Source organism: Amphiura filiformis, chromosome 13, assembly GCF_039555335.1.
Source record: "Amphiura filiformis chromosome 13, Afil_fr2py, whole genome shotgun sequence".
Classification (NCBI taxonomy): Eukaryota; Metazoa; Echinodermata; class Ophiuroidea; order Amphilepidida; family Amphiuridae; genus Amphiura; species Amphiura filiformis.
Genome location: NC_092640.1, coordinates 58,299,164 through 58,326,635, shown reverse-complemented (window position 1 = coordinate 58,326,635; position 27,472 = coordinate 58,299,164). Strand labels below are relative to the sequence as shown.

Genomic DNA, 27,472 nt, shown 5'->3' with positions numbered 1-27,472 from the left:
CTTTCAAATGAGTGAAAAGTAACGTTGCAAAATGTACAGGTGAAAGGTTGCAACTGCTGCATTGTTGATTGGTTTTCTTGCTTACACTTAAATCACTGGCCAAGTTGATAAACCTGGAAATATATATAAGAATATTCCGAAAACAAAATGTGAAAATGAAGTACAATTGAGTTATTAATATCAACTGTGTAAAAATTTTATTTCCTTTTTCTATCCAAGCCTTATCCAATTCCACTCTATTTTAGCTTGATTATAACACACACACACACACCCACACAAAAACACTGCAGGTTGCTGATATTATGAGATGGAATGCTAAATTGATTAGATTCTGGTCTTTTAATTCTTAAAAGAATTCCTTACATACAACACATTGTTACCTCAGGTATAGCAATACATGTTAAAGGCAATACCTTAAAAATTACCAGGAAATACCAAGCAATGCAGCTTTTCATCTATTTTAAAATTTCATATCCAGAAACGTATCCAGCAAATCAACAAAGAGCCAAAAATATAATTTCAATGTTCATTATTGGACTGTATTTCATTATGACCATAGTACCATAGACATTAGACCAGGCATTCCGCAAATAGTGGCGCGTGCGCGTGCGCCACCTGTGGCACTGCAGGTTCCCGAGTGGCCACGGCACCCTTTGATTTAAGCCAAAATTTGGAGGCCCCAAACCTGAAGAAGGCATGTGCATCAAGTGACCAAAAATGGGATTCCCGTGCGGAGCAAGTGATATATTGGTCACTTGAAGATGTGTATTCATGGTTACCAAGGTCATTGGGTACCCCATCCAATGACATTGACAGTATGACATGAAATGTTGTTATTTTATAAAGAACAAATTTTGAATTTTATCAACTTGCATACAGATACAGTGGCGTGCATCGTGGCGCTCCTACCCGGGGACTGAAGAAGATTCAATTTTGCCGCCTTCCCAACAGCCCGAAAAGGTTGACCCAATTTTTTTTTTCGGTGGTTTGAAAAAGTGAAGAGCAAAAAAAAAAAAAAAAGGATTATAGGCGCTAGCGCTCTAAAAGCAACACAATTTGATGTATAGTATCATTTTTTCAAATTTTTCCGCACTTTTTTCTTTACTAATTCTTTTTGCCGCCCCTTCTTCTTCCGCCGCCCCTCTTTTGCCGCCCTTCTTCTTCCACCGCCCCTTCGTTTTGCGCCCCAAAGCGCCCCCCCAAAAATACGCGCATGAGATAGGGCTTAATATTATTTGGAAAAAGAGACAGGAACGAACATTACATGCAGCTAAATGATTCACGGAATAGGGTCTTTTGGGGGTATTTTTATACATTTTTGGGGGTAGGTAGCAGGTACTAGGTAGGCCTATCATAGGCTACCTTTATACAAAATGCTTTTTCTGATAGAAGGTAAACAAATACCAATTTATAGCTATCTTGAATAGATAGCAAGCTTCTTTAAATAGAACACCCCTTGGTTTTCTAATTTATATAAAAGTTTGATAAAAGGTATGAAAACATAAAATAAACTGTTTCTGGTCAGTATCCACACACATTTCCCCTCACACCAAAAGACCATTTTATCGGTTCTAAATTCTGATTCTAAGTTGAAGAAAACCGATTTATATTTTTCTATTATCTTCAGTTGACAGCCTTTTTAATTTTGATTTTTTGCTATCTTGAGTAGATAGCAAGCTTCTTAAATAGAACAGCCCTTAGAGGCTTCCAAAAAGAATGAACATCCCACCACACCCCACATACACACACTACACACCCCTGACACCAAAAAAGAACATTTTATCGGTTTTAATTCAAGAAATTGGAGGAAACCAATTTTAATGCTTATTTTTGACATGATCAAGTGCAATGAGTCGGATGTCACTAATACATTGTATTGGTTTTGAGATATTGGCAAAAAGAGTGTTCAAATTCTTTTGTTTTATACTGTTTTCAGCCATTGATAAATTGTTCATAACTCGGTAACCAGAAGTCCGATTGTGGTGGGGTTTGCATCAAAACGTAGCATTCATAAACTGCCAGAAAATGATGTAAAAAAGTTGTAATTGAAAATTGCCGAAATGTAACTCATTCCCCTTGATCATGTTACATTTTATTTGTCTACTATCTTCAGTAGACAGCAAGGAGTTTTCCAAAGTGTTCATAATGGACCTCCTCCTTTTTACAGAAACGTTATATTCATTTCAGAAATTGAAAAGGAACTTTCCCCTTTTATATTGGACTTGATTAGATGTTAATGAATGCGCATCGGTTGTTTTGAGGGTATTGTGAAAGCATTGTGCTTTGGAACCAAGGGGCATTTTGAGGTCCAAAGCACAATGCTTAGATATTTCACAAGATCCGAAATATAACTGATGCAAAGTCATGTCATTAACCTCAATTACCTCATTTTTGGCACACATTCATGTGGCGCCTTTTAAATAAAACGCACTAAAAAGGCTTAGGAAAACGGTACGGAAACGCTTAAATATGCAAATTTTCCTGCTCGCAACATGTATATAGACCATTTACGGTTTGGAAATTGGGATCCCAAAAATTTGGCATGTGCAAGGGGGGGGGGAAGCGATTTTTGGCGAGCCGTTGGAGGGGGGCTCATAATTATTGCACAGCCCCTTATACGATAATGGGGGGGTCAAAAGTTCTGTCTGTCAAAAGAGGGGTCAAAAAGTTTAGCGGTCCATCGAGGGGGGTCAAAAAAGGTTTCGAAAGCGAAATATATGTGAGGAAGACAAGCCCTCCTACCAAAGTATTAAACACTCCCTTAGGATTAGGCATATTGCTGAGAAATTGAGCATGCATATGCTCGATAGGCCTATCAAAATTAAAATCAACAGTCCATCATCACACATGTATGCAGGTTGCCCGGAAGACATGTACTACATGATGTAGGGGAGACCGGGGCAAAGTGGACCAAATTTTTTTGTCTAGCCCAAACAGGATTCTGCCAGCAAGGCAAGGCAAAACTTAAGGTTTATAATCTTATGGTACCTTAGGACTGCAACTAACAAATGACATTAATGAAGTTGATCAAAAATGCAGCTTTATTAAATGGTATGAACTTGAAAAGGGTTGTTCCGCTTTGCCCCAGATTCATTGGGCCGTGTAGAGTGAAACGTGGAGGGGGTATTACAGAAATGCACTCCCTTCAGGTGTGTCTTCATTGACACCACTTTGGGCCTACCTCTTGGTATACTATGGCCGATAAATTTCTATTGGCATAGTTCTGAGTGGGGTCTGTTTCCGGTGTTCCACTTTGCCCCATCCACGTTTGCTTCACACTATCCTGTGCCCACTTTGCCTCGACATGCATCACTATCTTGTTCGCTAATGTATGCTAAATTCCTGATAGAATAGGCTTTTAAGCCCATCTATCATGGGCTATCGAAGTAATTCAGCAAAAGCACATTTGGCAGATAATAATATTTCTAAAAATTATCAGGTTAAATATAGGCCTATGAAAAACAGACACTTCCTGCACTGAAATATCACACATACCCGACTCATTCGATTGCCCCCTATCACAAACTGCTGGATCCATGCCCTGTTCTAAATATATGAGCTTGGTGATTGAGGGCAGCATATAAAGAAGTTAATGGGCAGTTAATGGGGGTGTTTTGCTTTGCCCCCTGATCCACTTTGCCCCGGTCTCCCTAATAATAATGCATTTATTAGGGCTGGCCTACTCAGGCAGTGGGGTACATATTATTAAAATACATGCCGGTGCACGTCTAAGACGTTCACAAAAATGACATAAACAATGCTCTAAAACTGAACTTACTGAACATCATGACAATGATGACATGCTGAAGTTATACACATGTGTGTATGTAATAGTTTAGTTGCGGCCTACCCGATTCGTTTTGATCAGAGGGTGATCCGAAATCCGGTGTTGTTGTTTGTACCGATATCCTTGTCATGTACATGTAAGCTGAGTTATACTCTATTGCTGAGCGACAAGCGATTGGTGTCTAGCCAATGAGGTAGCGCCCTTTTATTGTGTTGGGAAAATGGCGCTACCTAATTGGCCAAATAGCAATTACTCGTCATTTAGCGATTAAGTATAAAAATTAGCTGTACGTGTACGCTGTGAGACCCAGGGTCAGAGGTCACCAGTTCAGCAGCAGCAAAAATGTGGCGATGGGAATGGACAATGCTTTGGTAAAGCCCGGAAAAAGTTTTAATTTTTCTGATTTCCTGTCTCTTATTCAAGTTATCAAGCTAGTTATATTGAAGATCAAGTTGTATTCAGGTAGGTGGCAGTTGTCGAATTTATCCGCAGTGTCAGGGAGAGCTTCTTCAATCAACAAATTTAATTTAGGGGGCTGGGTAGTCCGTACCCTGTGTAAAGATAGTCACTTGTGCTGAGCATGAAATTGGTCACTTATCGCTCACTGTTCAAAATGTGACATCTACACCAATTACAGTCCCCGAAACTGTCTACTTTTTAGCCGACCTCAATTCCGAAACATTTAGTGATAGTTAAAATGCGATCCCCAACCCTTTGGTTACCTTTGGACGAATTTTTCGAAATCTCCGCGGAGTCTCCGTGTCTGAAATTCCCCGGTATAGCATTCATATCTACATACTAACAAAGTATGATGTTTTGCATAACTTTTATTTTGCATAAAGAAACACCGCGCGATGTGTGTTGTAAGGGTGCATACCACCAAATTAATGTCCCTCATCATTTATTAGACATTAGGATAATCATCCCTGAAAACAGAAACATACAGTCATGCAGCGTACACCCCAATGTGAAACATGTTTGAACCTGAGGTAGGCCCTATGATACTACTCCCAGGTTTGACCAAGAACACTAATTTATGCAGGATACACCCCATGCATGCAGCCGGCGCCTATACGGTAGGTCTGACCAAACACGGAGAAGCTGAAGGTCTCTGCCCTGTTATTTATCTTCTACCTGACCAGCATGCAAATCCCTCAGAATTTAGACAACCGCAGGTCAAGGCCGTGTAGGCCCTATGTGTTGTTCGGTATCGGCCGCTTTAGGGGCAGAATGGATCCATACGGTCACTGTTCTAATATTCTCTACTTTCAAAGAATAATTTATATTATATATAGCCTAATACTTTAGGATTGTGGAGACAGATACAGATATTGCTAATTCATTTGTTACATACACAGTCCGCTATATTTTGCCTTTTAAAATATAAGTTACCAATCATTGTGACATGCGCCCTTATGCACATTAACACGAACTGCACGGGGTTTCCCAGCAAAACTTGTATTTTTTCATAGTGACCGTAAAGTATGATATTTTGCATATGCAAAACTACATATTTTGCAAGTATGTAGTTTGCATATGCAAAACTACATACTTTTGGAAAGTATGTAATTTTGCATATGCGAAACTACATACTTTTGGAAAGTATGTAATTTTGCATATGCAAAATATCATATTTTGCAAAGGTATGTGGTTTTGCACGCAGCACCGGTACAAACATCGAAAATGTCGCAATTATCAGTTCTCGGTGATGATACTATATCCGCATCGCTGTTTTCATACATGAATATGCATATCTCTGACCCCTGTAAGGTCAAAAACGTGGCGTTGATTTCATCAACCAATCCGATCCACCGTTTAATAAGCAGCTTGATACTGACGTCATATCTGAGGTGACCAGGAGGCAGGAGCTACCATTTTGGTAAACTGAACTCGACTCGTGCGTTCTTTTGGTTCACATAAATCGAACAAAATTTTCAATAACGGGTAATAGTATGATTTCAATTTTTTATTAATGAAGTTACTTGTAGTTTTGAGGAATGACAAAGTTGTTTTTGGAAACTTAGATGTTTGTTTCAACTGATGATGTAGGATCGCAAGGTGAGTGAATTCGTGAAGAGATTTGCTTGTTTGAGTGATAGTAGGATACGGGATGTAGGCTAGTCCTCTGTGTTTGACCGGCTCCGACGTCTCAATTCACAACGTCTCAATTCGTACCTGCTTACCAGACAGCAATACTGCGTATTGCTGTATGGAACCAGATATAGGTAGTCCGAATAATCAGACCCAGAACAAATTATTAATTTCTGACATTATCGTGTACTGGGTCTGAACTGTTTTCATTCGAAATCTTGATGGCAAATTGGACAATAGAAGCACATGGTGCTACTTCACAGTTTTTTAATCCCCTATTCATGTTGCGTGAATCACTGATTTAGTCTCTATTGTGGACCATCCTTTTGATACTTGAGTATTTGGACAAGCGGAACAGGTTTGACAGTCTCCTTTGTCGAATGCTGGACGGTTCGCACCCTTTCAATTTCGGACCCGTGCACTTTCGCCCCCTTTCTATTTCGCACCCGTGCACTTTATTGCCCCTTTTTATACCGCTGGTATTGTGCTGCTGTCATGCTGTTGATTGATGCACGATCGATTGCTTGAACTCCCGGCGATGCGGCGTTAGTATGTTTATAGTACTGGGCCGTCAGGCATGCACTTATTAAGTCATGTTAAACCCGGGAAGGAAGGAAAGAAAGGATATTTTAAAACAAAATAGAGGAACGATTTTTTTTCTCAGAATATATTACAGGCCAGATATTTTAGCAGCAGGCTTACCCAAAATAATGAAATAATTAGAATTCAATGATAAAAATAGTAATAATAAATAGTAATAATAATAAATTTAATTATAATATGTATAAAAACAGGGGAAATTTGTTCCAACTGACGACCAAAGCATGGATCCAAAAGGATACAAGTGTCAACAAGCAATGGATAAAATTAAAAACAATGAAAGTATGACACAAAATCCAATGGGGGAGTAACACAAAACATATAAACAAAGTTAATTTAATAATATAATATGATGATAATAATAATATGATAATAATAATAATAATAATAATAATAACAATAATAATAATAATAATAACAATGATAATAATATAAACAAAGTTAATTTAAAAATATAATATGATGATAATAATAATAATATGATAATAATAATAATAATAACAATGATAATAAGGGGCTGTGCAATAATTATTTCCCCGGGGTTAATTTCGAACGGCCCGCCAAAAAATCGCTGCCCCCCATCTCGGCCTGCCAAAAAACGCTTGCCCCGCCCGCCAAAAAATATTTGCCCCCCTAGCTTACACATGCCAAATTTTTGGGATCCCAATTTTCAAACCTTAAATGGTCTACAGCGGGCGGAGCGAGCAGGATAATTTGCATATTAAAGCGTTTCCGTACTGTTTTCCTAAGCATTTTTAGAGCGTTTTATTTAAAAGGCGCCACATGAATGTGTGCCAAAAATCACTTGCCCCCCCCTTCTCAGCTGGCCAAAAATTGCTTGCCTCCCCCCCCCCCCTTTCGGCAGGTCATCTTAAAGGGGCATTTCGTGATCCACAGCCTCATCCCCCACTTTTCCCAAAAAAAGTTGAGATTTTTACACCGCTGGATACCTCTGGCTACATAATGTTTATGTACCAAATATTTCTTGCAGATTAATTCGTTTAGCCAAAATATCGCTAAATTTGAATTTCGTTCTGGTGCACCAGAACGAAATTACAACACATTGTCTATGGAGCAGTGTAATACACATAATCATGCATAACTCGCAAACGCAAAATCGGAATCAACTGAAATTTTGGAAATAAGCTTTTTTCGTGGATATCTACTGAAAAATGTCATAAAAAGAGTATGCTAGGATCACGAAATCCTCCTTTAAGGGATCTGGAATGAGCGTTTTGAGCGTTTAGACAGTATTTTTGTGGGGCATAAGAGCACATCAGACATATCGAATTGCATTCTGAATACGAAGAATGTCTTTCTGATATCAAATAATTTTGATTTTTTTGAAATTCGCAATGTAATAGTAATACACATTTTATGGCAAATGATTAAAAATTGATATTTTTAATATTTAACAGTACTCGAAGTAAACTTTATAAATCTGATGATTTATACTTAAGGTGTGTGTAGGTGGGATGAAAAGCCGACGATCATTTTGACCTTTCAGATTGAAGATATGGATTTTTTTCCCAAAACACCAAAAAAAAAATAGGTCTTTTGGAAAAAAAAATCCATATCAACTGCCGAAAAGGGGGGGGGGGAGGCAAGTAATTTTTGGCCAGCCGAGCCTGAGGGGGGGGGGGGCAAGTGATTTTGGCACACATTCATGTGGCGCCTTTTAAATAAAGCGCTCTAAAAATGATGAACTGAACAAATCTAATTGATAGAAATAAATTATTATGTGCAGCAACATCCAAAAACAAGACATGTTTCAAAAGACAAAGCAGCTTTCTTGATAACAAGAAACAAGAAATGTCTTTAAAAAGACAACGCCATGGATGCAGATCATGTTTCATAATATTTTACATTGCAAGTACTTTGAATGCTAGTAAATTTGAATGTTTGGTACAACTAACCGGGTGCGAAATATTGGCATTTATTGATAAATACCACCAATGACATACTAGGAAATACTCAAAATTGTCTATAAAAAAAAAAGAAAGAAAGAAAGTCATCCCCTTTACACGATCTTCTTTATTAATATCTAAGAAATAGATGCTATTACATTATTGACATCTTCGAGTTCAAACATCCTGTCTTAAAATTGTCGGCATAAAGTATTTAGCGGATTAAGATACCGCGTAAGATATGCCGTGGTGTTAATGAAGCATCGTCATAATGAGTCCGTGATTGACAGGCCGGTAAACAAAATGAATCATGAACATATAAATGTCAATCATTTACAATGCAGAATTGGATAGCATTTTTTCCACAAATTTGTTTATTTACTTATGTTATTTATTAAAACCATATTTATGCAGGGTTACCCTTCAGATAAATCTGCTATTACAGGGGCCATGTGTCATGAAAACAATATACATAACAATTTGTAGAATTATACATAGGCCCTATATATGTAAGAATTTTTTTTAAACAAACATCAAAAAATCATACATCAAATATATCAAAATTCATTATAAGTATTTGGCCCATTTCACGGTTAGGCGCCACTTTTTGATTTTCAACATATCTGGCCTGGTGTGTAAAAAATAATGGGGTTACAGAATTTACTGTTGGTGATTTTTCATTGTCTCTGTATGGCCTACCTCCATTAGCTTAATCGGCCTTTCTAGTTTATCTTTCAGGGCGCACAGGGGTCAGAAGTGGTCAAAAAACCACATTTCACTAGCAACCTGGAAACAGACATTTATTTTCCAATGCTGCCACTTTTAACTATGTTGAGCCTACCAGCTGCTTTTGTTGTTTTTATGTAGTGAACAAGTTGCACTATACAGCCATACATGAACAAAGTATTAGTTGTCAGTTAAACTAGCATGAGATTTAAATTTCTGAATTTGGATGTGACATTTTCCGTTCACATCTATGTACCTTATTCAATGTGGAATAGATCGACTAATACTTTACATGAATGGCAAACTAGTGTGTTTTAGTAAAGTTCAGAGTCTTATTACTATTTGTTGAACAAATTACACTTGTTGCTCTTAATATGTAGATACAGCGATATTTTGAATTTTTGCCAACAAATTCCGTTCACAATTTTGTCACATCCGATTAATTTTCCAAATAGTATAATTTATTAACAAAATGTGGCAGAATTTTTTCTCCTTGATTTTTAAAATCTCCTGCTATGAGCTATCTAATGACACCATTTAATGAAAACTCCTTCATCAACTTAGCTTGCAGATGTCATTTCAAAGTTTCCGTTCACATGTGTCACATCCATGGTACCTGTCACATCCAAAATAGTTTCTTCAAAGAACTAAGACAGGAATGGGACTAGCATGCCAGTTTGAAGTTATTTCATTACAGGTTTGTGGGGGATCAAAAGGCACAACAAGTCTTTAATTCAGTATGCCTTCTTTAATTGTGACAGGAGATTCAAAAAGCTTCAATTTCCGTTCACATGTCACATCCTCAAAATTAGTAGTTTTAGGCCAAAATACTTAAACAACATGATATTTGACTTTCTAAAATAGGTTTATTATTTTGTACATGTCATATATGATTATTTCAAAGCTTTGTCTTTGTCTTTAGAGGACAGTTTTGTATACAATTTACAGAAGCGGATGTGACATTTTCAATTGTGAACGGAACATTTCAGTAAATTATAAACATTTTGCTTGTCAAAAATATAAAGGGGCAGGAAAAACGTTTTAGCATTGCTCAATTCAATAGAATCTCACAAAATATTTGTGTTAGAAGTGCCCAAAGCTTATATTTTTGACAAGCAAACTGTTAATCATAATGAAACATTCCGTTCACAATTGAAAATGTCACATCCACTTCTATAAATTGTAAACAATGTTTTAAAATGAACACTAACACAGGTTGATATGTTTCAATATATCCCATTTAATTCACTGAGTGTGTGAAAACTCGTTGAATCATTATTTTCTGAAACATACTCTGCTTTACAGTGTGTGGTTTCCGTTCACATTGACATCAGTCACATCCAAAATTGCACAAACATCAGAATCTTGAATTTGACCTGTGTTTTCAAACTGGCTGATATTCTTTGTGAACATTACCCATATTATGACCTTCAAAGCTGTGCAATATCAGAGTCATTCATTGATTATTAAAATTGTTGAGTAAACCTTTTCATGTCAATTTCCCTTTTTTACGACAAAAATTACATTAAAGTGGCCATAAATTTGTCATTACACAACAAAATTTGCCCAAATTTGGTCAGAAGGAGCCTATGACATACTCGTTTATTTTAAATATCTATGATATATGTATTGGACAGTCAAAGTATAAATATACACTACTCAATATTGATCAAATTTGTTAAAAATTACATAACATGAGATAATAAATCATAATTTTCTTCAAGAAGTAGCGAGATTTAAGCTGGGAAATGATATTTTTATGAAAATCTGGTCTTATTTGGAAAAGAAAACCCTATTAAATTAAATTTAATCCATTTTGAAAATTTCGAGTTTTTTTCACTAAAAGTGGCGCCTAACCGTGAAATGGGCCATTTACATTTCTTTGTTTTATACAATTTACGTAACACTTGTAGAAATATATATATTAAGTTAATTAAGAACACAGACAAAATACATCATTCATTAAAAGACATAAAAGTTAAAACATTTGGTTCATTATTTACATTTCTCATTAAAACGAACAGAAAACTTTCCTTATATTTGGCAAAAACTTTATATTTGGCAAAAACTTTATATTTGGCAAATACTATGGATGCAATTGTAATATTTCTCAATGTGCAAATCGTAACATATTGTTCAGTAATAAATATCTTTGTATGCATGTATTTCTTGACAAGTTTATACCGCACGCGGCCGAGGGGCCCGGGGCTTGTCAAACAATCGATCGACGTCACTAGGCATCGGGCACTTTTGCGTGTCTGTTTACGGTACCATTGATTGAACCCACACCATACCCGGCGCTTTCCGTAAGTCATTCATTACATAATGGGTTGAAGAAGTCACACCTTATGTATACAGTCACGCGCCCGCGTGACCCGGAGACTTGTCAAGCAATCGATCCGGTACGGGTAAGTTCTGGGACGAATGCGTGCTACTGCCTAGTCACCGTAGGCTACCATTGCATTGAATGAATCCATGTCACGCCCGGCGCTTTCGCGTACTAGTGGCAGCTAATACTCGCGGTGAAGAAAGATGGCGAAAGTCAGCACAGCATTATCGCAAAGCTGCTGCCAGGCGTTTGTTTTGCTTGTGCATTTGTCTTTGAGAAATTTGCTAACAATTTTTTTCCCATTAGTTTCATGTCAAAGAAGATCAATTCGGCAACATAAAGATGGGATAAAATTATAAATTATAAGCCATCAAATTTTTGGCCATATCAATATTAGGCCCTATATAAATTTTATAGGACATAAATAATTTAACACTAAATTATATAGCTATTAATAAAGTACTAATAAGTAATAAGGTAACATAATTCTAATAATAATAATAATAATATAATAATAATAATAATAATAATAATAATAATAATAATAATTATATAAAAATAATAAATAGGCCTAAAATAAAATAAAATAGAAATGAAATAAAATAAAATAGGCCTAAGTAAAATAAAATAACAAATCAAAAACATAATGAATACCAATCTTCAGTCGAAGCAGATTTAATATATTGTAATAATATAGGCCTATTAAATTCAATCGAACCGGAGAGTCCATCAACATCCCGGGTAAACATACTATTTGCTTTTGTACACGCTGGACTCAGTACCGTTACTGCAAACACAGACAATCAACACTAAACAGTCAACCAATACTATACACATACAACACCCCACTGTACCGCCGGGAGTTGAAGCGATCGATCGTGCATCATCAATCAACAGCAGCACATTACCCGCGGTATAAAAAGGGGCGAAAGTGCAAGGGTGCGAAATTGAAAGGGGCGAAAGTGCACGGGTCCGAAATTGAAAGGGTGCGAACCGTCCTGTTTCCCCTTTGTCTACCTCTCTGTTTGTAAACAAACGAGGAGCCAAATACGAAAGTCAGCGTAATATACTAAAATGCAGAAAACCTTTTACGAGCGCGACTACCGTGATGTTGCAAATTCGGCGCTAACAACGCGTACGGCGCACAGTTCATTCATAAATTTCCACTCGGCAACAACAGATCGCCTCAGCAGCCAATCAGAGACAAGTGCGTGCAACGCAGTAAATACGCGATGTATCCTTACAATACGCGCTCGTCTAAGGTTTTCTGCATTTTAGTATAGTACGGCACTGTGGGCTGGGCTAGTCACGATTATCGCACTTTCAGTTTCCCACGCGTTTGAACGGGAATTGGATTGCGTACTTTTTCGATGTCTAGTGAGCAAATTTTTTCTATATTTTGAGAAAATGATGTCAAATTTTCTATTCTGTATTGTTTGGTAATAATGTCTTTTGCCAATAGTATGTTTAAAGTTGTAATTTTGTGTTTTTGATCGCAAAGATCGGATATTTTCGTTCCCGATTCGAATTCTGAACCCTTCGCAAGGGTGCCGATTTCGGCAGAACTTTGACGATAATTTTGCCTTTTTGGACACTAAAATGCTTTCGATCCTTAATTTTGTTTCAACCGAGTCTTAAATTAGCAAGCACAATACGGTTGGTACCACTTTTATATACATTGATGAAATTTTAAAGATTTTTTTTCAAGTTTCTAACTGGCTCAAATCGTTAAGTGTGTATTTCCCATTGACATCCAAAATGGCGTAAGCCAGTCCTCAATATACATAGGTACGGCGTATATAGGACTGGCAAGCGAGTCTAGGCTGGGCATTATACAAATACAACATGTTTTGACTGAGGGGAAGTAGTCAAAACTACTGGTCCCGAGGTGTTGGATGATTTGACTACTTCCCGACGCGTCAGTAGTCCTGCCAGCAAGACTTCAGTCTTTATCATAAACATAATGACATCTACTGACCTAGGTACGACGAGTTACAGTTACTGGAACTAGACGCGTCAGCGGAGGGAAGTAGTCAAATCATCCAACACCGAGGGACCAGTAGTTTTGACTACTTTCCCGAAATAAAACATGTTGTATTTGTTTTACTATAGTATACCTCATAAATATTTTCACTATCACGGTAAAATCGCAAACAAAAGTCAACACACACACCAGTCAACGTGCCGGCGCGGCCAGCATGGTAAATAAGCTTAATATTTTGCTCACCTGATTTTATTGGAGGATTTCTTCAATCAATTTACATTTTGACCTATATTATTCTAATTTTCTTTTTAACATTCCATAAATAGCATTTTGTTTCATAAAATGTCAAATTCACGTGTTATTATCCATCGGAAATCTCAGCAAAATAACTGCAGCAGACGCCATTTTCACGATAAACGCGTCTGCAGAATTGCCGTTAGTAGCATGTGGTAGTAGGGTGCGGAAGTTTTACTATTTCCCGGCGTGCGCGTAATTGCACAGGCGCGGGAAGTAGTCAAAATACCGTGCTTTCGGACGCTAGCGTTATTAACCAATAAGATGTCTGGATTACCTAATAAATATTTATGAGGTATAGTAATATACAAATACAACATGTTTTGAGGGAAGTAGTCAAAACTACTGGTCGAGGTGTTGGATGATTTGACTACTTCCCGACGCGTCAGCGGAGGGAAGTAGTCAAATCATCCAACACCGAGGGACCAGTAGTTTTGACTGCTTCCCTGAAATGAAACATGTTGTATTTGTTTTACTATACCTCATAAATATTTTCACTATCACGGTAAAATCGTAAACAAAAGTCAAAACTCAACGTGCCGGCCGGCATGGTAAATAAGTTTAATATTTTGCTTACCTGATTTTATTGGAGGATTTCTGTTCAATTAATATAAATTACATTTTGACCTACATTAGGCCCTTCACAATTAATTCTTAGTTTCCTGTTTCATGGTTGAAAACAAGGGATGAGGCGACTTTTAATTATTAATTATTAATTATCTATTATTTTCTTTATTTTAAAACAAGTGGTCGCAATTGCGCTACATCAACCCGTTTCGACAAGGGACAAGCATTTAATTATTTTACAACTATGTTTGATTTTATACATAGTAGTGGTACAGTTATGTTCTTTGTTTATTCATCATTATTGTTGATATGATCAAAGTCAGAAAGTAGCAAATGGGAGTCATTTAAAGTTATTTTAAAAGAGAAAATCCAAAATAATAAAATAATTAAATATTTTTCCATTCTTGATTTTGGACGCGCGAGGGAAACAGGAAACTAAGGATCAATTGTAATTGGCCTTATTTTAATTTTCTTTTTAACTTTCCATAAATAACATTTTGTTTCATAAAACGTCTAATTCGCGTGTTATTATCCCTCGGTAATCTCGGCAAAATAACTGCAGAAGACGCCATTTTCACGATAAATGCATCTGCAGAATCGCCGTTGTGTAGCATAACGCTACGGCTGAAGGAACGATGACGCGTGGAGTCGAGATACCGTGTGGTAGTAGGGGTGCGGAAGTTTTACTACTTCCCAGCGTGCGGCGTAATTGCACAGGCGCGGGAAGTAGTCAAAATACCGTGCTCGGACGCTGGCGTTATTAACTAATAAGATGTCTGGATTACCTAATAAATATTTATGAGGTATAGTAATACAACTTCCATGACTTATAATACAAGCAAGTTGTGTAATTGTGCGAGCATATTCTCTGACACGCAATGCTTTAGCATTGCTGTTATGGGAGGAAGTTTTTGAAGAAAAAAAACCTTTTCCTACCAACACTAAAAAAAAAAAACTTTCCTCACCAAACTGTATAAATAAATGCATTAAAATTATTTTAAAAAACTTGTCGCCTTTGGCGAAAAAACCCAACTTCGCGCCGCGAAAAAAAAAATCTTGCCCGACCCCAACTTCCTCCACCCCCCCTTGAAGTCTAATGGTGCGTCCCTAAGTACTATAACTATGTCATCCAAGTGCATAGTCAGTGTTCGAAATATGCCTAAAAAAGTTACAGGCCAGCCGGGCTTGACCTTAAAAAGTTACCGCCCCGCCGGGTCGGCAACTAGATGCCAGTCAGAAAATTTACCGGCCAGGCCAAAAAGTTACAGGCCAATGGCCAGCTGACCGGCCCTATTTCGAACGCTGTGCATAGTCCGATTCATAAAATTTGACGTTACCCACATATCAAATGTTATCCACGAGACACGAGTCCAGCAAATATAATTGGCATAACTTAAATTAACGTTTAATGACCTTGGATTGGACACTAAATTTAGTTTGACAAGCGCTTAAGGTTTTACCGTCGTAACTAAATCTATCGACCAAATTTTTTTAAATTGACATATTTTGTACTTTAATATGTGTAGATAATAAATCAGGAAAAAAAACAGGGGTGCGGACCTCACTTTTGAGCTACAGCCGTTTTAAAAGAGGTGTACATTTCCAAAAATCTCTGTACACTTCAATGGCAAAATCAGCAATTTGCCCAAAATATACCACCTTTTGCGTTTTATAAAAAAATTGTCGAGACAAATTTTTTTAAATTTTATATGTTATAAAAAAGAATAAGCTCTGTAAAATCGCGCAAAAAAAATTGGGGTACCGGACCTTGTTTTCAGCGTAAATTGACCAAAATAGGTCAAAAAGCATTTTTTTTCTGCGACACCATGCGTAGTTAATTGCGTACATGGATATTTTGGTGCGTACCGACGCGCTGGTATACAAGCGCGATCTGATGCCGGATCAGCGTTCGGCTGTTTGCCATGTCTATTTGAATTTGGCAACTTCATTATTCCCAAAATCTTTATACCCAAAATGCCATACATGTAATGATCAATTCTACATATTCCATGTAGTTTGTATTTTGATTAAAATTCATTTTAGTGCCATAGTAGCCTGAATTATTGACATACGGAAAAGTTATTTTTATTTTTATTAAAAAGTTAATAGGAATTTGCTAATTTTCAGACGCTGTTACCCCACGAATCCATCCGAGATCCTCATCCTGCGACGAGATACAAAATCTAACTTTATACATGTATTTCTATAAAGCATTTATTCTAATCTTTCGAAATAATACAGTAATGTTAAATGACAGCCCCTTTAGAAAGAGCTCAAGAATTGACACAATCTTACCTGTACACAGGTGGTCCTTTCTTAAAATTTGTAATAAGCAAAATATTTCTTTGTTGTAGATATATGTAATAAAATTCTATTTTACGTTCAAAGTCTTCACCAATTTCTAGTGTATATGGGTCACACGTAACAGATATTAAGGGGGTATAATACCCTGATTTTCATCAGTACCCATCTTCTTTTTTTTGTTGCAAATTTATGAAGTATATAAATATGTTCATCACCTCATGTCCTGAACTTATGTTAGCAACACATATCCAAAATTTTAACGAAATCCGGTGATAGTAAGCTTTCCAAAATGAAGTGAATTTAAAACATCAGTGATGTACCACCTTTTGGCTTATACCATTAGAAGCATGTACGCTTCATTGATACCGATGCCACCAATTGAACGAGAAGATTTGCCCCTTCATTTTGCATACCACTTTGTCCAATTTCTTTTTCTCATTTCTTCACAAAATGCAGACATGAGAGCACCTCAGACGTATCGAATTGCATTCTGAATACGAAGAATGTCTTTCTGATATCAAATAATTTTCATTTTTTGAAATTTGTATTATATATGACAAATTATTAAAATTTGATATTTTTCTGCGATCACATAGAGGTATACGGTATTCGCTATACGAAATACGCTCATTCGATCAGGCTGAGTTCATAGGAGTATATTATGTGAACTCAGCCTGATCGAATGAGCGATTTCATATAGCTTAATACTGAGTATAAACCAGTTTACCAATTTTCTTCGTCTAATCGAATGCTTGTAACTTTACTTCTTGAGGTCAGATTGCATTCAATGAGGTGTCATAATGTGCAGAATTAGATAGTGCATCTATTGAAAAAAAATGAATTTACCCACATATGGTTTAGTTTTAAAATTAGGACGGTATACGCTGCACTAAAATCGAGCACGCACGATTCCCACTATACTATACGACCTTTTCGAATAGTGCCCTGATGTGACCCGGTACTATGAATTTACCTTGCTCGATTTAAGCTATACGCGTGCACCTGCAAAACGTGCACCATATACCCGAATAGTATACTTCTATGTGATCGTAGCCTAATGTGACCCGGTACTATGAAATTGCCTTGCTCGATTTAAGCTATACGCGTGCACCTGCAAAACATGCACCGTATACCCGAATAGTATACTTCTATGTGATCGCAGCCTAAAGCACATATTTTGAGGGCATTACGGCAGTGGGGATGGGTACCCACGGCAATATGCCGTCGGTGCCGTGGGTTAATTCGAAGGAGCTATGATATGGGCCTAAGTTGTATAATTGGAAAAACAATCTGAAATTTTATTTTAAAAAGAAAAGCCAAGACTTGTCATTTATTTCAATTTAGCCTAATTTTGACTCTTTCCTTTATTCTTTCTTTCAGATTTTGGAAATGCTACATCATATATAAATGCAAAGAATATTAACACGCCTGAGAAGTGCTTGTGGCGATCGTTCTTCACCTTTTGAAGATCCAAGGAAAAGCAAACACGGCAACATTGTATTGCAGGCGACTATTTTCTTAAGGTGAGCGAGAGCACTCACTATGTTGTAATTTCGTTTTGGTTAAGAATTTACATATTATTTTAAACGTGATATGTGATTCTCATTATAAATTTCCTTAGGGGCTGTGCAATAATTATGAGCCCGGGGGGAGGGTGCAAGCAATTTTTGGCAAGCCGAGAGGGGGGGGGGGCAAGTGATTTTTGGCACACATTCTTGGGGTGCCTTTTAAATAAAACGCTCAAAAAAGACTAATTCAACATTTTTTTTTCATTTCTTTTTGGAAATGTATGGATTTGGATAGCAAATTACAATAATTGAAATGAGAAAAATATGAGCTTTCACCTGATACCAAAATCTGCATGTTGATGGTTAAAGTGGCCGGGCATGAGGCTGGCAATAATGTTACCCACCTTCGCCTTGCCTTGCCTTGCTGGCTAGTGGCTACGTCAGCCCATGTCGGCTGTAGCCCTCCTCATGAAGCTTCCATTTTTCTCTGTCTTGCGCTATCCTAGCCCAGGTTGTGCCAATGTAAGATGTAATGTCGTCCCGCCATCTGCGTTTTTGTCTTCCCCTTCGCCTTCTGCCTGTTCTAGGTTGCCACTCTGTTAGACGTTTTGTCCACCTGTTATCATTTGATCTTGCTAGATGTCCTGCCCATCTCCATTTTGCCTGTTTTATTTTCTCCAGAATGTCCTTGACTTTGGTTTTATTTCTTATATGCGAGTTCCTAATTTTGTCCCGTATTGTGATATTCAGCATTCTTCTTTCCATTGCCCGCTGTGCTGTTATCAGTTTTTGTTCTAGGTATTTAGTTGTTGTCCACGTTTCGCAGCCGTATGTCATTGTAGGCAGCACACATTGATTGAAGACCCTCTTCCGTAATATCATTGACAGGGCTGTCAACTCTCACGCATTGGCTGTGAGTCTCACGCATTGGGTCACTTTCTCACGGTCTCACGCCAAGGTAGTATAATCTCACGCCTAGGTAGTAAATCTCACGCAAAAAGCTGGAAAATGAGTAAAATCTCACGCATCGTCATGAAAAATATGTTGGTCCTACCACCTGATCATTGATAGTTTTTTATCACACAGAATGTCTTTCGCCAAAGCAGCTCCAGCAGGGGCGGACTGGCCACTGTGGCGTTGTGGCGATCGCCACATGGGCCGCTTGGTTCTGGGCCGCTTGCTCAAAAGAAGAAAAAGAAAGAAAAAGGAAAGGAGAAGGGGAGAAAAAGAGAAAGAGAGAACAGAAAAAAGAGGAGAAAGAAAGGGAAAATAGAAGAAAAGGGAGAGAATGGGGAAGGAGTATCTTAAGACATAGGCCCTAGGGCCTGAGGCATAGGTCCGAGAGCCGAGGCGTGGCCCAAGACATAGGCCCTAGGGCTTAAGGTATAGGCCCTAACACTAAGTTATTATAGGCCGCCACTAGTACACCGTCAGCGGCATCACCTACAAATGGCCTTTTGAATCAATTCTCTAGACCGTAAACACAGCAAAAGGCCAATACTCTAGATGCGATACAGTAAAATTTTTTAAATTTTAAGGGATCTAAAATGAAGCGTTTATTAACGTTTGACAGTATTTTTTGTGGCACATGAGAGCACTTCAGACCTATCGAATTGTATTCTGAATACGAAGCATGTCTTTCTGATATCAAATAATTTTCATTTTTTGATAATTTTAATATAGTACAAATTTTATGACAAATTATAAAAATTTGATATTTTACTTAATTTTTGATATATAATAGTCCTCGGTAAATTATATAAATCTAATGATATATTCTTAAAGTGTATGTAGCAGGGAGGAGGAAGCCGACGGTCAATTGAAAATTTTGACCTTTCATATTGAAGCTATGGATTTTTTTCCCAAAAGACCTAATTTTTGTTTGTGTTTTGGGAAAAAAAATCCATATCTTCAATTCTATAGGTCAAAATTTTAAATTGATCTTCGGCATTTCAACCCACCTACATACACTTTTAAGTATAAATCATCAGATTTATAAAGTTTACTTCAAGTACTGTTAAATATCAAAAATATCAATTTTTAATGATTTGCCAGAAAATGTGTATTAAATTGCAATTTCAAAATTCAAAATTATTTGATATCAGAATGACATTCTTCGTATTCAGAATGCAATTCGATATGTCTGATGTGCTCTAATGTCCCAAAATAAATACTGTCCAAGCGTTCATACCCCAGCCCTTAAGCCAACAGCAAAATATTTGGCTGGCTGTCAATGGAATATTGGTATTTCATTGCGGCTGCGGAATGAGGCTAGAGAAGGGATAGGAATTTGGTATTAAAAAAAGATAGGAGAAAGAAAGGAAAAGAGAAGAAAGGAGGGGATCATTGAGGGGATGAGTAATATAAGGGCCTACACAGTGTGCCCGCTGTTTGTCTGAATAGTGATAGGGCCTTTAAAGGCCTGTAGAAATAGGGGCTGATAGGCCTACAGGCACTCGACTTTCAAGTGACGGGATGTGCGGACATGGGACACCAGTTTGAAACTATACATGCTATAGGGGTCTTTTGGTGAGAGCTTCGACGCCATATAACCAAGGGGGTCATTCAGTAAGGAGGCCTCAAAAGGGGGTTCTTTCAGTGAGACTGGGACAAAACTTGGGTCAAAATATAAAGTTGACAAATTTTTGATAATTGTTATTCAAAAGTCATCAAAATGGGATTTTTTTTTAGAAACAACGGTGAAAGACCAGAAATGTGTCAAAAATTCTTTACAAAGGGAGTTCTTATTGTGACAGGAAAAGAAAAAATAGGGGTCATTGAGTGAGGAGTTCAGTAATTCAGTAAAATACAAAATTAAAAAGTGGTCATTGAGTGAGAGGGAGTTGAAAAATGGGGGTTAATGTGGGTTGTCGGCGCACTGCACCGTCCTGCACGCACATCGCTTCACTCATTTTTAGTGAGTGCCCCCTCCCGGCCTTTGGCCCTTTGGACCACCATCAGCTGTCAAAAGCACGGCTAGACCATCATTCGAAAACCTCTGGGCTGGGGTGCTCCTTGTAATGCAGGGATTACATTACATAATACTTACAGCCACATTACTCAGTTCAATACTCAAACCAATTTCTTTCCTTTTGATGTTTCAACTCATAGGCGTAGATCCCGGGGGATGGGGATAACCCCCCCCCCAATATTTTAAAAGGGATGGTCCAAACAAGCCCCCATGATGACACCTGTAGGCCTATGTGAGTTTCTGACCAAATCAATCTCATATTTGGCCATTTTAGCCTAAAAGTGTCAATTTTTTCGTGCTTGCTGAATTTATTCCACTGCATCATCACCAGTTTAGCTTCAATATGCCAAAAATGTCTGTGCGCTTCGCGCGCATTTATACAATAAACTTATGTCGCCAAAAGGTGCTATTTCAAGAATATTTTTCCAACCCCAATGTCAAAAACAAATCTACGCCACTGTGGAGTTTTATCACGCTTTCGCTATGAAATGATCAATGCAATTTTTGCCAAAGCTCACTACCATTCGCTAGATGCTGTGAACTACCAAATCGCAATAGTTTAAAAAGTTGCTATTAACCTTTACCCAGTAGGCCTAAACAATTTTTAGCATTTGTCTTTTAATGATTGAACATTATACTCACGATATGATAACACAGTTCTGCAAAGATGTAGGCCTAATTCTATATGTGTGCAAATGAGTCAAAACATAAAACATGCACTACTTATAAATTGAATAACTGTTGGTTTGATCTTGATTATTGCAAGTGAGTGACAATGGATAAAGAATATTTCAAGTCTGTACAAATGGAATTTGGCTTCAGAAATCGTTGTCAAATCCGGGCTTCCTGACCCCTAGAATAGCTAAAACCCTTAGTTGTCCGGGGCTTCGCCCTGGACCACCCAGGGCTTTGCCCTGGACCCTACCAGGGCCCTTGCGCTGGCCCCTGGACCCCATCGCTTAGTCGCTTCGCTCCCTCGCTCTATTTGAGTAATAGGGCGGTCTTAATAAATTTGCCACAGCCGCCTAAAACCACCAGTCCGCCCCTGAGCTCCAGCCAGCCTTAATTCTGATTAGAACTTCCTCTCTCGTGTTGTCTTCCAGCTTCACAGTCTGGCCAAGATATTTGTAGCTTTCTACTTTTTCTATCTCATCAGTTTCATCTACAGTGGGCTCATTTGTTTCGAAATTTGTCATGAATTTTGTTTTTCCTTTGTGTATTTTTAAACCGATCTTCTTGCTTTCACTGTTCAAACCATTTAATTGAATCTTCATGTCCTTGACTGATGTTGTTGTTAAAGCAACATCATCTGCGAATCTCAGGTCTGTCAGCCATTCTCCATCTATATTTATTCCTTATTTCTCCAAATCTAACTTCTTGAAAATCTCTTCCATGGCAGCTGTGAAGATTTTTTTTGGTGATATTGTATCCCCTTGCCTCACTCCCCTCTTTATGTGAATATGGTTTGACACATCATTGTCCAAATGGATTGTGGCTACTGCATCTGTGTAGATATCCTCTATGATGAGCACATAGGTTTCATTGACTCCTATTCTTCTTAGGGCTGCAAAAGATCTGAATGTTCAACCGAATCAAATGCCTTTTCATAGTCTATGTACCCTACACAAAGCTTTAGCTGGTATTCATTCGCCTTTTCAATCAGCTGGTTTACATGTAATGCGTGTAGATGGTCTGTTGTTGAGAAACCTGCCCGAAATCCTGCTTGTTCCCTTGGCTGGTTTTCGTTTAGTATTCTTTGGATCCCTATTTTGGATTATTCTGGTAAATATCTTACATGTATATGCATGAGAAAGCAAACTTATCGGCCGGTAATTTTTGATGTCTGCTTTATCCCCTTTTTATGCCTCCACCGCGAGGCATACTGTTTTTGCAATGTCCGTCCTTCCGTCCGGATGCTATATCTCGGGCATGGATGGGCGGATTGACTTTAGATTTTCAGGATAGGTGTGTCATGGTCAGAAACTCTGGCTACTTTTTTTTGGGTGAGGTTAAAGGTCATATACTGAGGTCAAAGGTCATTTGAGGTCAGGGGGCCCATTTTCCTTATTTACCTCTTTTCACAGAGACTAGGGGTCGCACGTTCCTCAAACTTGGTGGGTGGGTGCATCTTGACCCCAGGCAGAACAAGTCTGCATTGGTTAGTGGGTCAAGGTCACCTGAGGTCATGCAGGGGTCAGTTGAGGTTAAATTAGCAAAAACTGTCATATGGCCATGAAACTTGGTACATGTATGTACAGCCAACATTTAGAGCCTAATTTTTGGAAGGTCATTTTGGGGTCATCCAGGGTCACCTAGGGGTCATCTAAGGTCAAATTAGTAAAAACTGTCGTATGGGCTTGAAACTTGGTGGGTACAGTCAACATTTAGAGCCAAATTTTTGGACGGTCATTACGGGGTCATCCAAGGTCATCCAGGGGTCATCTGAGGTCAAATTAGTAAAAACTGTTGGATGGGCATGAAACTTGGTGGGTACAGTCAACATTTAGAGCCAAATATTTGGGAGGTCATTTTCGGGTCATCTGGGGTCACCCAGGGGTCATCTGAGATCAAATGAGTAAAAACTGTCATACGTGCATGAAACTTGGTGCGTACAGTCAACACTTAGAGCCAAATATTTGGAAGGTCATTTTGGGTCATCCGGGGTCACCCAGAGGTCATCTGACGTCAAATTGATAAAAACTGTCGTATGGGCATGAAATTTGGTGGGTACAGTCAACATTTTTGGAAGGTCATTTCGTCAAAATGTCCGTCACATATTTGAGAAGGCTATTACCCGGAAGTGGTATGGCGTGTTGTGATGCACTTTGGTGGAATACAATTGTTATGCAGTAGATTTCGGCGCAAAGTATGCAAATGAAGGACTAGCTAATTTGCATAATGTGCTAATGTACAGTGAAAAGGTGTATAGGGGTCAGGAAATTCTATGCTTTTTTGAAAGGTCATTTTGGGGTCATCTTAGGTCAAATTCTAATATTTGTCCCATGGGCATGACACTTGGTGGGTATTGTTACCATTTATAGCCAAAATTTGTTAAGGTCATCCAAGGTCACCCAGCAGTCATTGGAAGGTTGTTTTGAGGTCATCCAGGTGTCATCTACTGTGTAAGGTCAAATTCAGTCTCCTCTTTTAGGCTTGAATCTTTGTATCAACTTGTGAGTGCCTCATGTTCCCTTTGGTGGAGGCATCTCGAATAGCGTCGAAAACCGCGACATCCGAGAATCGCGGTCCATCTAGTTTATGAAGTAGAAGGATCTTTGCCTCTTTCCATTTCTCAGGAATCTTCTTGTCTTTCAGGATTTGGTTATAAAGTTTCACCAGCTGTTTGTTGATCTCTTCCCCTCCTATCTTAAAAATGTCACGTTAAAGGCATCTAAATTACTCATTCATCGCATTTCTGGTTTATTCCTGAAGGTGATTTTCAACCCAAAAGCCCAGAAAGACCTTGAATGTTTACAGCTCCAAACGACCCTTTTACCTGTTTGCAGCTCTAAAAGACCCCTTTTACCGGTACGACGTCAGCTCCCACCACCTCCCAACTTCCGGGGAAGCATACACACACAAAATTTATAATGTGTGTCCCCCCCCCTCCCGGTATCTGCACACACGTACGCTTATTTCAGAAGAAGGATATGGAAGATTTGAACAAAATTAAGGTTAAATAATTGTTTTTCTCAGACGAAGAACCTGCACAGTATTTTTATATTGTACCTTTTTTTTCGAATTTAACAAAACCACAAATAATTGCATTTTTGGCAGATTCTTACGTTCAGGCCAAATTGTTTAATTTTACTATAAAAGTGGAGACAAATGAAATTTTTATATTAAAAAGAACAGGTGATGCATAAAATCATGTCGTCTAAGTGTAGACTAACCTGTTTCTACTCTTTCTTTTGTTAATTCTTTCAGAATTATGAAAAAGCAAATACAGCAACTGATAAAACATTGACTTGTAAATTGCAGACTTGTATTGCAGACTTTTTGAGGTGAGCAAGAGCAGTCACTCTCCTGAAAGTAATTCAGCTGCAATTATCAAACCCATCAGCAGTTGTAAATCACTACCCTTAGCCTGGCAGCTCTCCTAAATTTCTTGAGGAGAGTGATTTATTGCTTTCCTACGATAAACAAACTGCAGCTTGGGCATTTCTGCACCTGGTGAAACTCAGTTGCAGACCAGATAAGTTGTTGTAGGATCTGACTATCATATATACTTATGATGAAACTGCAGGAATTCTTGTTCAGGAGCAAAGACGGACATCATGTTTAAACCTTTTATTTGCTTACATTGTGGAGTTTACTATCACTCTTTCGGCAGATTTAAGAACCATGTTAGTAGGCATCGGATGTACTTCAGAACTCGCAACAAAGGCAAACCCTACCAGTGCGAGTATTGTAAGAAATGCTTCACAGAAAATATTAGTTTAAAGAGATGTATGAAAGCTCACATTGATGAGACACTCTTCTGGTGTACGTATTGTAATAAATGCTTCACATCAAATTATAATTTAGATAGACACATAGAAACTTGTGAGAAACCCTACCAATGCAAGTATTGTAAGAAACGCTTTACACTAATGGATAATTTAAATGCACATATAAGAACTCACTATGGCGAGAAACCTTACCAGTGTGAATATTGTAAGAAATGCTTCTCAACAAATTCCAAAATTAAGACGCATTTAAGAACTCACACTGGTGATAACACCTACCAATGTGAATACTGTAAGAAATACTTCTCATCAAATTCTAATTTAATCATGCATATAAAAAGTCACACTGGTGACTTGTGAGAAAACCTACCAATGTGAATATTGTAAGAAATATTTCTCAACATTCCTATTGTATTATTTATTTATTTATTTATTACACTTAAACACTGGCACAGAATTACACAAAATATATAATATTGCACATAAGTTACATCAAAAATTACACAATATTATGAAAGAAACCATATTTGTTTTAAAAGTCCAGTGAATGGCTGGAGCGAACAGGTGCCAGGCACCTCTAAGACCGTCCCACCAAATCCAAAAAGAAGGGAAGGAAATATAAATTAGAGGGGAAAATGCAGGTTTATTTACATTTGCCTGCAATTTGTGACCCGGCAGCACAAATGAGCCGTAAATTCCCTAAATTGTATTCTGAGTTACGGTGTAAAATGTGTACGAAGGTCATATTCATCGGTAACTTAAGCTGGCCCGACATCCGTCTCATTTCGATAGTCAAAAACTAATCAATATAATCCTATTGTTGAAGTGGATAATAAGCTTCTACCTTAGATGGCTATAGAACTTTTAATAGCTCTGGTCTTTGTTTGCTTATATTGCTAAATCCTGTTCAAGTGGTGGGTTACCAGGCATTGTATTTTGTACAGGTATGCATAACCAACAATTAACAATGAGAGAACTTTCTTAAACCTCGTTGACTTGGGGATGATTTGAAATGACCGCCAATTATGACTGTTTGATATTTATTGCCAGCAATGTGGAAAAAGAGACACGTATGTAAAAACGTAAAAAGCTTATTATCCACTTCAACAATAGGATTATTGATTAGTTTTTGACTATCAAAATGAGACAGATCTCGGGCCAGCTTAAGTTACCGATGAATACGACCTTCGTACACATTTTACACCGTAACTCAGAATACAATTTAGGGAATTTACGGCTCATTTGTGCTGCCGGGTCACAAATAATCTTTAATTATTTTCTTATGATGTTTGGCATGAAATGTGACAAGGGTGGTTGAGGATTAAGGGGAGGGATTCGTATTGTAAATTTGATCTAAAACCCCCATTACAAATTTGAATCTAGTAAAAAAATGTCTTAATGAACTCACAGACATCTAAACCAAGTAAATAAATACAGAAAGTCATTTAAAAGACTAATACTTGCTCAGAATGATTGTAAATGTGGAAAAAAGAGGTGGGATTAAATCCCACCTACTTTGTGATTGTTTTTGACCGCACTCTCTCATTTTTTAACCGATTTTCATAAAAAAGGTGTCAGGCTCAGGAGGATGAACCACTTTAAATGAGACGTGTAGGTAAAATGTTTTAAACATTTCATTTTTTTACTATGTAACACAAAGGTACCCCAGGTTGTGACACAGGACCATATAAGAAGTCACACTGGTGAGAAAACCTACCAATGTGACTATTGTAAGAAATATTTCTCAACATATTCCAAAACAAATGCATAAATTAGAACCAATGTGAATACTGTAAATGTAATAAATAAATAAAAATCTACTGTATGTATCTGTGTTTTCCTAAACACAAAAACCCATATGCCGTATGTCAATCAAATCTTTATTTCATTCAAAAGTACAACAATAAACACACATTTGAATGAGATGCTCAAAAGGCCTGAAACAAACACCCCTTT

At 37.7% G+C, this 27,472-nt stretch overlaps 1 long non-coding RNA gene across 5 annotated transcripts in view; it reads left to right on the top strand.

Annotated features, from left to right (window-relative positions):
• Positions 1–4,135: 4,135 nt before the first annotated feature.
• The window catches only part of LOC140168577 (uncharacterized), a 60,520-nt gene continuing 37,183 nt past the window's right edge, over positions 4,136–27,472 (top strand). For 4 of the 5 annotated variants that reach the window (XR_011861236.1, XR_011861235.1, XR_011861237.1 and 1 more), the window contains exons 1-3: positions 4,136–4,249; positions 17,970–18,112; positions 24,996–25,072. This is a non-coding gene — a long non-coding RNA (uncharacterized lncRNA). Of the gene's footprint in view, positions 4,250–17,969; positions 18,113–24,995; positions 25,479–27,472 lie in introns of all 5 variants that reach the window. The other variant, XR_011861234.1, reaches the window with a different exon arrangement.